Source organism: Suncus etruscus, chromosome 1, assembly GCF_024139225.1.
Source record: "Suncus etruscus isolate mSunEtr1 chromosome 1, mSunEtr1.pri.cur, whole genome shotgun sequence".
Lineage (NCBI taxonomy): Eukaryota > Metazoa > Chordata > Mammalia > Eulipotyphla > Soricidae > Suncus > Suncus etruscus.
In genome coordinates this window covers 178204663-178219949 of record NC_064848.1, presented here as the reverse complement: position 1 = coordinate 178219949, position 15287 = coordinate 178204663, and the positions used below count along the sequence as shown (strand labels likewise).

Below are 15287 nucleotides of genomic sequence, written 5' to 3'. Positions count from 1 at the left end.
TGTGCTCAGCACAATCCTGGCAGCTCTGCGATGAGTTAATCCTGACATTGCAGGGAGGTTTTTGAATTTCTGGTTGCACCACCAACAAACAGAGCACAAGCCCTGGGTGGTGGTTGTGGTGGTGAGGAGACATGCAACACAATGATGTGCTAGCGCCAGGGTCTGGAAGTGCGACCCCTGGTGGGCACTTGCGTGAACACCGCCAGTCAGCGCTACCACCAGAAAGTGGCTTCACTACTACAAAGAAAGGGAACACAAACCTTGGTGAGTCCCCGACAATTCTGAGCCCCTCTTCCCGCCCCTTGCAAGCATCCCAGCTTAGCCTGCGTACATTTCCCACCATCACCGCACTAACCACAGTCACAAAAGAAGCGAGCAGGGGATGGAATAAAAAGAAGGAAAGCCAAGTAGCTGCTCTATAGACGGATGGGCATGATGTGCCCACCAGGGACAAATTCAGTCTTCTTCAATCACCTGGAAAATTTCTATCTAGGATTTTTGGTGGTGGTGGGAGAGAGTGTTAGGCCACATCCAGTCTTGTTTTGGGGCCTATTGCTGGTTCTGTGCTCAGGTATCACTCCCGGTGATGTGGGGAGGTGAAGGGTGGAGGTGGTGACCCATATATGGTGCCAAGGATTTGAGACAGGCCAGCCACATGCAAAGGGAGTTGCCTTAACATCTGTACTAGCTTTCTAGCCATACCCCGCACTGTTTAGTTTAGGACTCCTCCTTATTTTCTTCCTCCTCCTCTTCTTCTTCCTCTGCCTTCTCCTTTCGACATTCAGTGATGCTCAGGGCTTTATCCTGATTCTATGCTCATAGATAACTTTTGGCATGATTCGGGGGAACCATATGATGTGGAGACAGGGATCAAACCATGGTTTGCAGCATGTAAGGTAAGTGAGCTACTCACTGTAGCATCTCACTGGCCCCAGCTTTCCTTCTTGGACTCACTCATTCCTCTGCTCCAAGATGACAGCTAGAACTTAACACATCTTCTGTCTGTCCCCTGGAGCTGCTTTGTTCCTCAGAACCGGCAGAGCTGAGTTTTTAGAACTATTCTGCTTTTAGTTTGGCGCCCTGAAAGCTTCCATGCAACCTTTCTTTATTGCCTTGGCTAAGAAGCTCTTGAGCTAATTTGTGACCCATCACTAGCAAGCCAGAAGTGATCTAAACCTCTTATTTCTATCCTCCCTTCTCTGCTCTGATTTTATGACGTGTCTAAACAAAAAGTCTGGGTGGATTTTTGTTGTGAGCAGGTACACTCAAATCTCTATCTGAAAAGGAGTTATGACTAAAATAAAATGTATGGGGCATTGACAATACATTTCTGCAATTTTTTTATTTTTTGGACAGTCCTACAACTTCATTTCTTTCTGGAGATAAAGAGGATCTATTGGGCCACACCCAGAAGTGCTCAGGGTCTTTTCTCTGGGCTCATGAGTGACCCCTGGTGGTGCTTTGTGGATGCAAATGCCTTTAGTTCTGTATTAGCTGTATTGCCCCTAAGTCTTGGTACTCTCTTTCAAAAAAATATTTTTAACATTCCAAATTAAATTTTTATGACTTACAGTACTGTTACTGATATCTCGTGTACTAATTTCAACACAACACCCATAATCAGTGTATCCATCTTCCTAGCTCAAGGTCTCTTACCAACTCAACACAACATGGATCATTTTCCCCTCACTGTGCTTTTGACCTATTATTGTGACCTTGTTGTGCACTAAGAATTTACATAACTTTTGCAAAGTCATGCAGTGTTTACATCAAAGAGCCGAATCAGAATTCTACTATCTGACTTTAAGGTTCACATCCTCAACAGTCAGATGTGACTTATATTTACTCTGGATCACGTTTTATGCTGAGAACTCTAATGTAGGTACATGTAATAACTTATGTATCTTTGCTACACTCCTTTGAAGTGGCTATCACAGTTGCAACCATTTTAGAGATGAAAAATGTGAGTCTTAAAGAGACCTAGTAATTTTTCCAAGATTGCACAGCATATTCCCATCAGTCCAGTTTCACCTGATCAACGTTTCGAATCTCTGAGCTCTTTCTGGGGATGTGGCTGCATGAAAGAGAACCTGGCTTTGCATGTAGGAATTTTCGAGTTTGAACTAGGCACCAGAAAAATGGTCAAGCTTTGTAGAAGTCAGTGATAATGCTTTGTACTCCTCCTGGATCTTCTGATTTATTATAGAGATAAGTGGGAAAAGAGGTGTAAGAGAGAGATAGTACACCTGCTTTGTACATAGCTGACCTGAGTTTGATCCCTGACATCTCATATGGTCCCCCAAGTGCTCACCCCCACAGAGCCAGAAGCAATCCCCAAGCATTGCCAGGTGAATGCCTGCTCCCTCACCTCCCTTCAATAAAAACCAAAATATCCTAATTAAGTCTTGCTTCACTTCTTTTAAAGGCTTGACTGCCTGGCTCTATCCCAGAGACTATTCGACTGACAAATCTTATTGGAGAAATGGGTGTTTGGCTAGCAGTAGGTATTTCTGAGTTTCACAGTTCTTCCTGGAGCAGATGGATTAAAAACACAAAGTCTATGTGCAATACTAGTTTTTAAATGCCAGCCTGAGTACTGCAGAGAGGAAGAAAACTATGCCACGCCCCAATGGTGGCCAAAAAAATACCCCCCCCCCCAAAAAAAAAGCTTAGGGAAAGGTGGCACTGCTCTCTGGCGCCATCTGGCGGGAAAGAGGGGAAATTGCTCCGAGAAAGAAACCCACAGCCAACAACATGCAATTGCCCAACTAGTGTGTTGAGAAAGTGACTTACGCACTATTATCTTTTTCTTTCAGACCTACTCTAGAAGAATAATTAGTTTAATTTCAACATTTCTGTGAAACTCAAAGATACTAATTGACTTGTCTGAGATCTTACCTCTATGTAATTAGATACATAACCTAAATGTCACTTTCTGGGGCCACTGTTCCTTCCCAGTCCTCCCACATGTGGGCAGCAAGTTAGGAAGGGGAGTTGGGTGTCCTGTGACTTCACATTTGGCCCAATTCAAAGTCCAGGCACCTACCCTGAGGCTCCAGCTCTGAACTTGCTTCATCTGAACTGGTCCATGTGACTCTCACTAACTGCTATTTCTAAGGGGTAAGATGGGCAGATTCTCCTCCTTCTGCCTATAAATTACTGACTAGGTGCTCTCAGAATTACCAACAAATAAAACTAAACTAAATCAACAACAACAAAGCAAGAATGCCAGCGCTGAACCCCAGCACAGATAAATAGCTCTAGTCCCAATGCCATTCCCCATATATTGAGAGGTGCTTGCTTGATGTCTCTGATGTTCCCAATAGAAACCAGCCCCTGCAGTGAAGCCAGTTTCTCCCCACTATGCTCCCCCAGAATCCTTGGCTTTATTCCACTGTGGGTTGTGACCCATAGGGAGTTGCATAACTGAATGTGGAGGTTGTGACAAATTAGGTAATGGTAAAAAGTTCCTGAATGTGTAACAACTAAAAATTTCACTCAGGGGCCAGAGCAGTGGCGCAAGTGGTAAGGCATCTGCCTTGCCCGCACTAGCCTAGGATGGACCGTGGTTCGATCCCCCAGTGTCCCATATGGTCCCCCAAGCCAGGAGCGATTTCTGAGGGCCTAGCCAGGAGTAATTCCTGAGCATCACCGGGTGCGGCTGAACCCCACCCCCCAAAATTCATTCAAAATGAAACACAAAATGAATCTGAGGAATTTCTTGCAGTGCTTATCTTTGCAGCATTGCTCAAGTGAAAAGGGATGGTGAGTTTCACAAGCCCTTGTCTTGGGCAATTTTATGAAAGTTTTAGATTAATTCCCCCCCCCCCCAAACTATTGTTCTTAATGTGAGGATAGAACCATTTTGCCTCGATTTTCAAAATGGGACAATGATGCATCCTTGATATTTCACTAAAAAGTAAATGATGTGGGGCTGGAGTGGTAATACAGTGGGTAGGATGCTTGCCTTACATGTAGCTGAATCAGTTTGGATTTATGGTATCCCATAGGGTCCCTGAGCCTGCCAGGAGTGATTTCTGAGTAGAGTCAGAAGGAACCACTGAGCTTTGCCAGGTATGGTTCCAAAAACAAAGGGGAAAAAAAAGAAGTCAATAATGTGGAATAGTAAAGAAATAGGTAATAATAAAGAATAGGAAAATTTGCTGCAAATAAATTGGGCATAAATAACCAGCACTCTTTTAGAAAAAGTCTTGCTGGTAAATTTTGAAATACTAGACACACAATTTGGAAATAAAGATTCCAAAACTATTCATGAACAAGATGTGCCCTCTGGAGGGTTTTTTCAGGGAACTGCAGCAGGTGGCTCTGGGCTCTGTGAAGTCTTGTCTCAACTTAAATGGAAGTTGGGGGCCAGAGAAATATTGTAGTGGGTAAAGCACTTGCTTTTTAAGTGGTCAACCAAGGTTCAATTCTAAGCATCCCCTATGGTGCCCTGAGCACCACCTGGGCACCAGGAGTAATTCCTGAGTTCAGAGCCAAAAGTGACCCTGGAGCACCACTAGGTATGGCCCCCAAACAAACAAACACAAAAAGAAACTCATAGCAAACAACAACAACAACAACAACAAAAACCCAAAATCAGCTGATGCATTGATGTCAGTATTCAAAATTGACATCTTGGAACAATGACTAGCATTAAGCAAATTAAATTTAATCAGCAAAAAATGAGTAAAGCCTTAAATCATCTTAAGGCTGTCAGCTTCAGGAAAGATTAACTGGCAATGATGGAAAGTTGGAGGTCACGGAGATATTCAAGTGGTGGCATATATCATGTGATGCCCAGAATTTGATCTCTGCCACCACATGTCCCCACTGAAGAGTGGTCTGCATAATTAGCCAAATGGCTACTCCAGACCCATACCAACTGGTTGAGGCACATCTCCTTAAATTAAAAAGACAACACTCGGGCCCGGAGAGATAGCACAGCGGCGTTTGCCTTGCAAGCAGCCGATCCAGGACCAAAGGTGGTTGGTTCAAATCCCGGTGTCCCATATGGTCCCCCGTGCCTGCCAGGAGCTATTTCTGAGCAGACAGCCAGGAGTAACCCCTGAGCATCACTGGGTATGGCCCAAAAACCAAAAAATAAACAAACAAACAAACAAACAAAAGACAACACTCAGGCTTTAGTGACCACAAGCCAAGGAGTGAACAATCTGATTTGGCTTCTTAGAAGCACTTCCCCAGCAGGCCAGAGAGATACCACAGGAATTAAGACACTTGCCTTGTATGTTGATAGCACTGGTTTGAGTCTCCATCACCACATAGGTTTCTTTGAGGTCACTCTTTCTAAGGGTCACCACTGAGCTCAGAGCCAGGAATAGCTTCTGAGCACCACCAGATGTGGCACTAAAGTCTAAAATAAAAAAAGAAAAGGAGAAGAAAAAAGGAAAAAAAGAAAGAGAAGGAAAAAGAGGAGAAGGTGAAGAAGAATGAGGAGGTGGTAGAAGAGGAAGACATAAAGGAAGAAGAGGTAGAGGAGAAGGTAGAGGTGGAAGAGAAAGAAAATAGAATTTCACCCTTTGTTTCCAACTTCCACCAGAGTAGTTAATGACTTCTGACTGTCCACAATTCCATAAAGGCCATAAAATTTCCAAAAAAGAAAAAAAAAACCCACCAGGATTGACTTTCCAAACTCTGAAAATCAACCAAAGTCTCATAAAAACACAAGAAGTAATTAATTTTTTTTGTGAAAATTCTCAAAACCTGTAAAAATGATGTGACATTTAAGTCTGTCCTGTTTCTCTCATCTCCCATATTTTTATAAAAAATATAAGTATGTGTGAAATTATTATATGTTTATGTAGTCTCAGCAATGAGCCAGGAACATAGATATCATGCCAGCAATATTAGCTTATCAATAAATCTTCTTCCTTATTCTCCCTTCCTGGATCAGATCTATCTCCATTGACAGTCTGTGGATCTTTATTCTTCTTTTCTAGTTTTCACAGGAGCTAGAAAATCCTGATTAAAAATAGTGCCCTGCCCCCTGTTGAGGTTAGGACTCCCAAGGAATCAGAACCAAGTCTAAAGCCCAGACCAGGAACCTCTACTCAAGAGAAATTATTATATGTTTATGTAGTCTCAGCAATGAGCCAGGAACATAGATATCATGCCAGCAATATTAGCTTATCAATAAATCTTCTTCCTTATTCTCCCTTCCTGGATCAGATCTATCTCCATTGACAGTCTGTGGATCTTTATTCTTCTTTTCTAGTTTTCACAGGAGCTAGAAAATCCTGATTAAAAATAGTGCCCTGCCCCCTGTTGAGGTTAGGACTCCCAAGGAATCAGAACCAAGTCTAAAGCCCAGACCAGGAACCTCTACTCAAGAGAAATTATTATATGTTTATGTAGTCTCAGCAATGAGCCAGGAACATAGATATCATGCCAGCAATATTAGCTTATCAATAAATCTTCTTCCTTATTCTCCCTTCCTGGATCAGATCTATCTCCATTGACAGTCTGTGGATCTTTATTCTTCTTTTCTAGTTTTCACAGGAGCTAGAAAATCCTGATTAAAAATAGTGCCCTGCCCCCTGTTGAGGTTAGGACTCCCAAGGAATCAGAACCAAGTCTAAAGCCCAGACCAGGAACCTCTACTCAAGAGAGATGAAGGACATGATGTGAAGAAACATGGGTGAAGTGGTGCAAGGAAGCACCTATGAGTGACACATGGCCTATGAGATGTGTGAAGCCAAAGCTATGATTAGCCAAGAAGCGGATCCTCTGCCACTTGTCTCCAGCTTTGCAGCTGCCTTCTACCAGGCTCTTCAGCCCTCCACTTTCCTGTGTGTCCCAAATGCAGGACATTTCTAGTTGTAAGATATACAAAGCTATAGTCAACCTTGAACAAAGAGGCTCCCAAGCCAGTGCTCAGGGGTTACTCCTGGCTCTATGCTCAGAAATCACTCCTGGCAGGCTTGGGGGACCACATGGGATTCTGGGATTCGAACCACCATCCTTCTGCATGCAAAACAAATGCCTTACTTCCATGCTTTCTCTCCGGCCCTGCTTGATACCCTTTCAAGCAGTGTTCTAGGGACTAATCTGGTAGATTAATTTAATTAATTAATTAATTAAATCTGATAGATTCCACATGCCTATTGCTGCCAGATCAAGAGCTTCCTATTAATTTTTTTAATATTGTTTTAAGAAGAGTTATTCACACAAGCATGACCCCATCCTGGCTGTCTGGAATCCCTGGTGCTCCACACACAACCAATGAGTAAATACCAGCTTACTAAACTGGATTATTCCTTAGCAAAATCCTTGTGTCCTCCCAGCTCTTCGAAGGCCACCTTGTACAGAGGAGCAGAACCCAGTAAGTAGAACGAGACATTCCTTTTCACAAAAAACTCCCTGGGGCTTCAAGAAGCTCTTGTTAGGGGAAACAAACTGGTGATGTTTTTAAAATGTCTTGAATTTCTATCTTTAGCTGAAAAAGAAAAAAAAACCCAAAAACAAAAAAACAAACCGGCATCCCATATAGTCCCCAGAGCCTGTCAGGAGAGATTTCTGAGTGCAGAGCCAGGAGTAACCCCTGAGTGCTTCTGAGTGTGGCCCCCAAACAACAACAACAACAACAACAACAACAACAACAACAACAAAAAGTCTTCAGGGGGCCAGAGAGATAACACAGCGATAGGGCATTTGCCTTGGAAGTGGCTGATCCAGGACCAATGATAGTTCGAATTCCAGCATCCCATATGGTCCCCCGTGCCTGCCAGGAGCGATTTCTGAGCACAGCGCCAGGAGTAACCCCTGATTGCCACCAGGTATGGCCCCAAAACAAAACAAACAAAAGTGTCTTCAACTTCAATCTACTGATGTCTGGAAAAGTACCTATGAAGTCCTACCAGTGCTTTGTAGGTCCATCAGGTTCTTGGTGCCCCCTTGTGGCAACACTGTCATCACAGAGAGATGAACAAGAACAGGAGAGACCTGGTTAAGAGAGAGCCTGATGCACATGCAGACAGGGTAGACATTTTTCCTAAATGAGCTCATTTGTCCTTATCAGAACTCTCTGAGACAGTTACTGTTAGCTTACTAACTTATTCTGAGCAAACAGAACCAGGGGTAGCACAGAGACCTTACTGCTGGCTGGGGTTGGACTTACTTGTAATGTTAACATTTCTGCTGCTCTTCAGAGAAGCATTATGGGGAGTTATAAAAAGATGAATGAAGAGGGACTTTGTTCGGGGATGTGATTCAGTAATACAGTATATGACTCACATGTATGAAGACCTGGGTTTGATCCTCAAAATAAGAAAAGGGGAAAAAAAGAAAATGAGGTGGGACTTCCAGAAAGATAGAGTAACAAGATAGTAGGCAGTTCTCACAGGAAAAAATAACAGTATAAACAGACATAATTTATGTATTTGGTTTTGGAACTACACCTGGCAGTGCTTGGAGCTCTTCGCTGACTGTACTCACGGGTTTCTCCTTGCAAGGCTTGGGGGGGACATATGAGATATTGGGGGATTGAAAATGGGTCAGGCACAGTAAGTACTTTCCCTCCCTGTAAAATATCTCCTTAGGCCTGTAAACAGACATTATTTAACTAGCTATCAAATTTCTGTATGCAAAGTGGAAAATGTGCTAAATGGGGACATTAATTCAAGAAAACCTAAAACCATCATAAAAGGAGGTAAGAGAAAAACTTAACAGCCAGCTACCCACTTGGGTACAGATTGTTGAATAAGCATGACCATCACACAACACAGTTAGCAGTTGAATGGGATAGGTTTACAAATTGTTTTATTGGATCCAGGCCATTTGGAAGGAATATTAGAGTAGATACAGATCTTCTGATATGCCTCAGTTTCCAAATCTGATCTGCCTTTTTGCACTTATTTTTTTTGCAGAGGAAAAATCATTGAAATAATTGGAAAATCCCAAAACCAAACAGTGCCCTTTTGTGCGCTAGATTGATTGCTACAAAAGAACCAGTTATTTTTCAATCTCTTTTATTTTTTTTTTTTAGTTTTTATTTTTTTTATTTATTTATTTATTTATTTATTTATTTTTTTTTTTTTTGGTTTTTGGGCCACACCCGGCAGTGCTCAGGGGTTACTCCTGGCTGTCTGCTCAGAAATAGCTCCTGGCAGGCACAGGGGACCATATGCGACACCGGGATTCGAACCAACCACCTTTGGTCCTGGATCGGCTGCTTGCAAGGCAAACGCCACTGTGCTATCTCTCCGGGCCCAATCTCTTTTATTTTTTATATTTAATAAAATAAACTCTTTACTTGAGTCACAGTTATAAAGTTGTTCATGATTGAGTTTCAGTCATAAAATGTACAACACCCTTCACCAGTGCACATTTCCTGCTACCAATGTCCCTTATTTCCCACCCCCTTTCCCTCTTCTCTGACTCTCTGTATCTGTGGGAGACAATTTTCTTCTCCCTCCCTCCCTCCCTCCCTACCTCCCTCCCTCCCTCCCTCCCTCCCTCCCTCCCTCCTTCTCTTCCTTCTTCTCTCTCTCATTCTCACTGTCTCTCTCCTTTTAACATGTTGGCTTGCACTATTGTTAATGAAGAAATACCACGCATGTCACTTTATGCCCCTTTTAGCATCCAGTTTTTGTCCAGAGTGATCAGTTCCAATTATCTTTGTCATAGATCCCTTTTTACTCTATCTGCAATCACTGCTCTTTGTTACAAGCTTTCTACAATGGACTGGTTCTTCTGGCTCTCATTTCTACTCTCTTTGGATATTAATACCATACTATCATTTTTTTAAAGTATTGATTGATTGATTGACTGATTGGGTTTTGGGGCCATACCCAGCATTGTCCAGGGTTCTGCACTCAGAAATTGCCCCTGGGAGGGGCAGAGAGATAGTATGGAGGTAAGGAGTTTGCCTTTCATGCAGAAGGTCGGTGGTTCTAATCCCAGCATCCCATATGGTCCCCTGTGCCTGCCAGGTGCGATTTCTGAGCCTAGAGCCAGGAGTAACCCCTGAGCACTGCCGGCTGTGACCCAAAAAACAAACAAACAAAAAAAAATTGCTCCTGGCAGGCTGGGGGACCATATAGGATACTGGGAATAGAACCGGGTCCCTCCCAGATTGGCCACATGCAAGGCAAATGCCCTACCGCCGTGTTATCTCTCCGGATCCCATACTATCCTTTTTTTTTTTTAATATCTCTCTTTCATTATAAATTGTCTGCTCCATATTGCCCCTACTCAGTAGAAAGTAGCCAGGCTAGACTGGATATCCCAATTCCCATAGAAATGGAAGCAGGTATTGACAGATTGTCAGCAAGCATTTGAGATTCCATGGGATAGTCTCATGAATTGTGTTTAAGTTTAAATTAGGTACCATCATGAATACTGGGGAAGAGAAAAAGACCCACTGGACAGGTCTCTTCTGAGGCTCTTACATAGACCTCCAGGAGACAGATGTTATTTGATGACATTATCTTAAGATTTACAAAAATCTGACACTGATCCCTGATGATTTACCAGTTGAACAGCCTTGAGAATGAACTCCTCTCCCATTGACCCACTTCTTTTTGCTATTTCAACTTACTTCTTCAACTGATCTATATAAGCCCATAACTTCTGTTTAAAAACAAGACACTTTTAAAAAGACAGTAATTTCTGCCATCTTGGTTTATTTTATTTTTTATTTTTTTACCATTTGAAGGAGTGTGCTTTCTTTATATAATTTCTATATCTTCAGTTTTGTCTTGAAGTCAGTGATACATGTCTACCATATCATGAGAATACTGGTGCTATCTGAGCCATAGCTAGTCCATGCCCCTGCCCTTGAACTCCACTGCCTATGAAGCTCTATCTGTATGTACTAGATTCAGCTGAGAAGTTGGGAGTTGGGAGTCCATCTTCCCTTAATAGTCCCAGTCTGCAGTTAAGTTTTGCCTTGTTGGGACAGAGAGATAGCATGGAGATAAGGCGTGTGCCTTTCATGCAGAAGGTTGGTGGTTCGAATACCAGCATCCCATATGGTCCCCTGTGCCAGCCAGGGGCAATTTCTGAGCATAGAACCAGGAGTAACCCCTGAGCGCTGCCAGGTGTGATCCAAAAACCAAAAAAAAAAAAAAGTTTTGCCTTGTCCCCCCACAACATTATTTTGCCAAAGTTTTCTTCCAGATAGCCAGGTATCAATCTCATGCAGTCTCATCCAGCTCCCACTTTAGTATGGAAACTGTTCCAGGCACAGAAAAGTTAAAAATTGAAGCCCTAATTGGCCATGGCCCAGCTGAGTCCCAGGGTAGAAATCCCATGCTGGGGAGGACAAGCTGAGAAGACAGAGACTTTCTAAAGCCCTCTCCCCAGCACCCACTTTTAGAGCAAAGATGCCACTGTGGAGAAAAGGTCTCAGTCCCCCTGCAGTACCCGTAGTGGTGGAGGCAGACCAGAGGGACGACAAGCTCCATTGATCTGTGGGAGGGAACTGAATTTATTTGAAAGAGGGAAACTAATGGAGAACTCCCAGGCCTAAGGGCATTGCTGGAAAAAAGTCAATCTACATGGAGTGCAATTAACTAACCTAGGTTGCTATCTGCAGAATGCAAGCAAAATGGCAGTCTCCAGATAGCTCAGGCAAAGAGCAAACCAGAGAAGAATATTCCAGAGATCACTGTCAGTTTCAGGGGTCAGAAAGGCTGTGCTGGGTTGCGCCCCCTGCCCCCCTCAGGAACAATCGAAGCAGGATGTGGGACAGACTTGAAAGCATTCTTCCCAGTCACCCACAGACCCCATCATCATCCAGGAGAGATTTTTACGGGGAAAGAGGACTTGAAACAGCAACCTCAAATCATAAACGACTTTGACTCAGGAGTGACTCTTAAGAAGCAAGACTTTCCAATATAAATCACAGTAATCCCCGCAGTCTGGGTGACTGACTGACCCCATGCCCCAGATGTCCCTCTAACGCAATGCTGAAGAGGGGAACATGTGGGCTAACCAAAAGGGGAAACCAGTCATCTTCCTGAACTGTGGGACGGGCTTTCATAGCATGCTCTGTTTCCAGTAAGGACACAGGAAAAGTCAGCTCAGCCAGGGGAATTTGTTTATTTATTCATCTATTTGTTTATTTTTGGTTTGGGGCCACACTCAGCAGTGCTCAGGACTTAGTCCTGGTTCTGAGCTCAAGGATCACTCCTGGCTATGCTCAGGGCACCATATGCTCAGGGGACTGAATCTGTGCAAAGCAAGTGCTCTATCTCTCCAGCCTCAACCAGGGGAATTTAGGCACAACCTTTGTGCCTAAGTGAGCTAGCCAGATCAAAAGGTTAAAAAGTAAAGAGAAAACATCAGAGGAGGGAGGTTCAAAATTAGCACACAGCCAGGAAAAGAAACTTTTGCAGATTTACTTTATTCAAACAAATATATGACCTAGAACTATATCCAGAGTTTCTACAATGTATTATCAAAAATGTCTAGTTTTCAAATTGCCATCTTAACCACTTTCCACTGATCTCTGTGGAGTCATCTAACCAACAAAATACTCCAGGTATGCTAGTCTTTGAGCTGAGAATTCTGGGTCTTTTCAGAGTGAGAGCTAAGCAGCCTCCTTGTATCCTTTGGTCTTCTACAGCCTGGTAGCCTGACACGCCCCACAGTTGCCATCAGTCCAGCTTCACAGATACTAGAATTCTTGGAGCCTGTGGCCACATATGTAAAATGTTCATTACCTGCACTTCAGTATGAATGAACCAAATTAGGGGACCAGAGTGATAAAACAGTGATAGAGTGTGTGCCTTGTATACTGTTGACCTGAGACAGATGGGGGTTAAATCCCCCACATCCCATATGGTCCCTGGAACCTGCCAGAAGCGATTTGGAGTGCAGAGCCAGGAGTAGCCATTGAGCACTGCCAAATGTGGCCCAAAACCAACCAACCAACCAAACAAACAAACAAACAAACAAACAAACAAAAAGAGACCACAGAAAGGTGAGGCCAGAGAAGACCACCTGAGGACCTTTAGGCAGAGACAATATGGAGTGGAAAAGTGATAAATATGGTAAAGTGGAAGAACTGGATCTGAACGGGTGCAAGAGGGAAGGGGAATATCTGAGGAGAGAAAAAGTGGAGAGGGAAAATCAGTTGGAAGAAAGCATGAATAGCAGAGGACAGAACCACTGAAATCGTTGAACTGGCTGGTAAAGTTCCAGCATTAATTTGTCTAAGTGGGAATGAGCCAGTTAAGAAGGCTTATTTCACATGCAAGGGCATGTGAAAGGGTGTGTTTGCTATGGAGGGACCACTGTTAGTAGGGGCCACTAATAAATCTCCTGTCTGAGGAAGGAGGAGACTTGCACCTATGACCTAGAAGGGAAAGAGAAAGGAGATGCAGATTCCTCTGGTAGATCCGCAGAATTAATCCAAGAGAAGAGAGGAGAATAAGAAAGTTGAGGTGTGTGAAACTGGCATTGGAGAGAATAGGAGGACAAATGTACCACAGTGATAGAGTAAGAATTTCAGGTTTCACATACCTAAGTGATGTGAGTTATTCATTTTTTGTAATAATGGTTTATACCATTTTGAGTGGTACACATACGTGGCATGGGCGACAGACACCTTGCATTATCACACACCCTGCTATTCTCACTATTTTACTTTCTGTTCCTTTCATTGCCCTAAATTCAAAACTGGGTTTTGGTTGTTGTCAGTGTGGCAACCACTCCAGGGACCAGAGACACTCTTAGTGTGCTGGGAGCAGAATGATATAGGAACCCCTGAGCCTCCTAGGAGTGATCCCTTAGCACAGAGCCATGAGAAAGTCCTGATCTCTGCTGATCTCAAACACACAAACAAAACATTTAAATTCCAGGGGAGGTAACTCAAAGTGATTCCCTCTCCAAGGGGCCTGCCAGTGCTCCTCAGGAACATAGCAACTTGGAAGAAGATGTGCATGCCTCGGGCCTTAGCGGGAGAGATGTTTTCGTTTCTCTGCCTGCCTGCGGCTGCCTACATGCATGTGCTTATACAAATGTGTCTCATGGATAGGGTTAACATCTCAACATGTTAAAGTTCTCTCTCTCTTTTTTTTTTACCATAAAAAAAAATTCCAGGGGAGGTAAACCTGTTTTGGCTCCTTAGCAAAAAAGGATTAGTTAGCAAAAACACCACCTTAGAAGGTGCTCTCAGCAAGAATGACTAGTCTCGGGGCCTGAGAGAGAACATGGAGGTAAGGCGTTTGCCTTGCATGCAGAAGGTTGGTGGTTCAAATCCTGGAATCCTATATGGTCCCCTGAGCATAGAGCCAGAAGTAACTCCTGAGCACTGCCAGGTGTGACCCAAAATCCAAAAAAAAAAAAAAAAATGACGGAATGACTCATCTCTATTGGGCTGCTCCTGTGTATTCTGGCAAGGGACAAATTGACAACTCAACAAATCTATTTTCCCAGAAACTATCAGCATCCCCCAGTTGGAGTGAAAGGCAGAGTGATAGGCCAACCGGGACAGACCCAGGTTCGATCCCCAGCATCCCATATGATCCCCCGAGCCTGCCAGGACCGATTTCTGATTTCAGAGCCAGGAGTAACCCCTGAGCACTGCCGAGTTTGGCCCCAACACACACACACACAAAAAAAAAAAACTATCAGAATCCCACTGCATACAGAATTCAGCTAAGTCTCAAAATGTCTCTGTTAGTTGACCAAGCCTATTTTACTAACAATCAAAATATAAAGTGTACTATTCTGTCTTATTGGTGTAGTCAAGCTAATCTTTAACTAAAACCTTAAATATATTGAGGGGATGGGGGATGGTTCAAAGGGTTGGAATGCAAACTTTGCATGTGGTAGCCCCAGTTTTGATCCCTGAGCACACGATAAGCAACCCCTGTGCACCAAACTGAGCATAGACCTGAACATCAAAATTGTAACCACACCCCCCATTTCCTCCGGTGTAATCTTACCTGCTAATAGATCCTCCCATTTCTGGGAGGGGTCTTGGAAAGGTTAGATAAGGTCTTTAACCCGAAGAGAAGGATGGACCTGGAGGCAGCATGGAGGAGGAAGCAAGGAAGGAGATGGCTGAGGAAGAAAGTACAATGTAGGCTGAATAGAAAACCAGCGTAAATGGTTATGATAGACCACAATTGTGGAGATAGGGCATGAATAAAGCTGATATTTCCTGAAGCCTGTTTGTGAATGGATTTTCTCCTTGTTGCCACCCCAACAGCTGAAGGGGAGAGCCACATGGTCCTGAGCTGGAGGGAAAAGGCCCCCATGCATCCCATCACCATCCACCGCCATCCAGCTTCATCATTTATTATTTTAAAAAAAAA

The 15287-nt window shown here is 43.5% G+C and overlaps 1 non-coding gene across 1 annotated transcript; it reads left to right on the top strand.

The window, feature by feature from the left end:
• The first annotated feature begins 13834 nt into the window (after nt 1–13834).
• LOC126030520 (small nucleolar RNA SNORA67) lies at nt 13835–13971 on the top strand. Its single transcript, XR_007503130.1, has one exon. It is a non-coding gene; the product is annotated as a small nucleolar RNA SNORA67 (small nucleolar RNA).
• Nucleotides 13972–15287: the final 1316 nt, after the last annotated feature.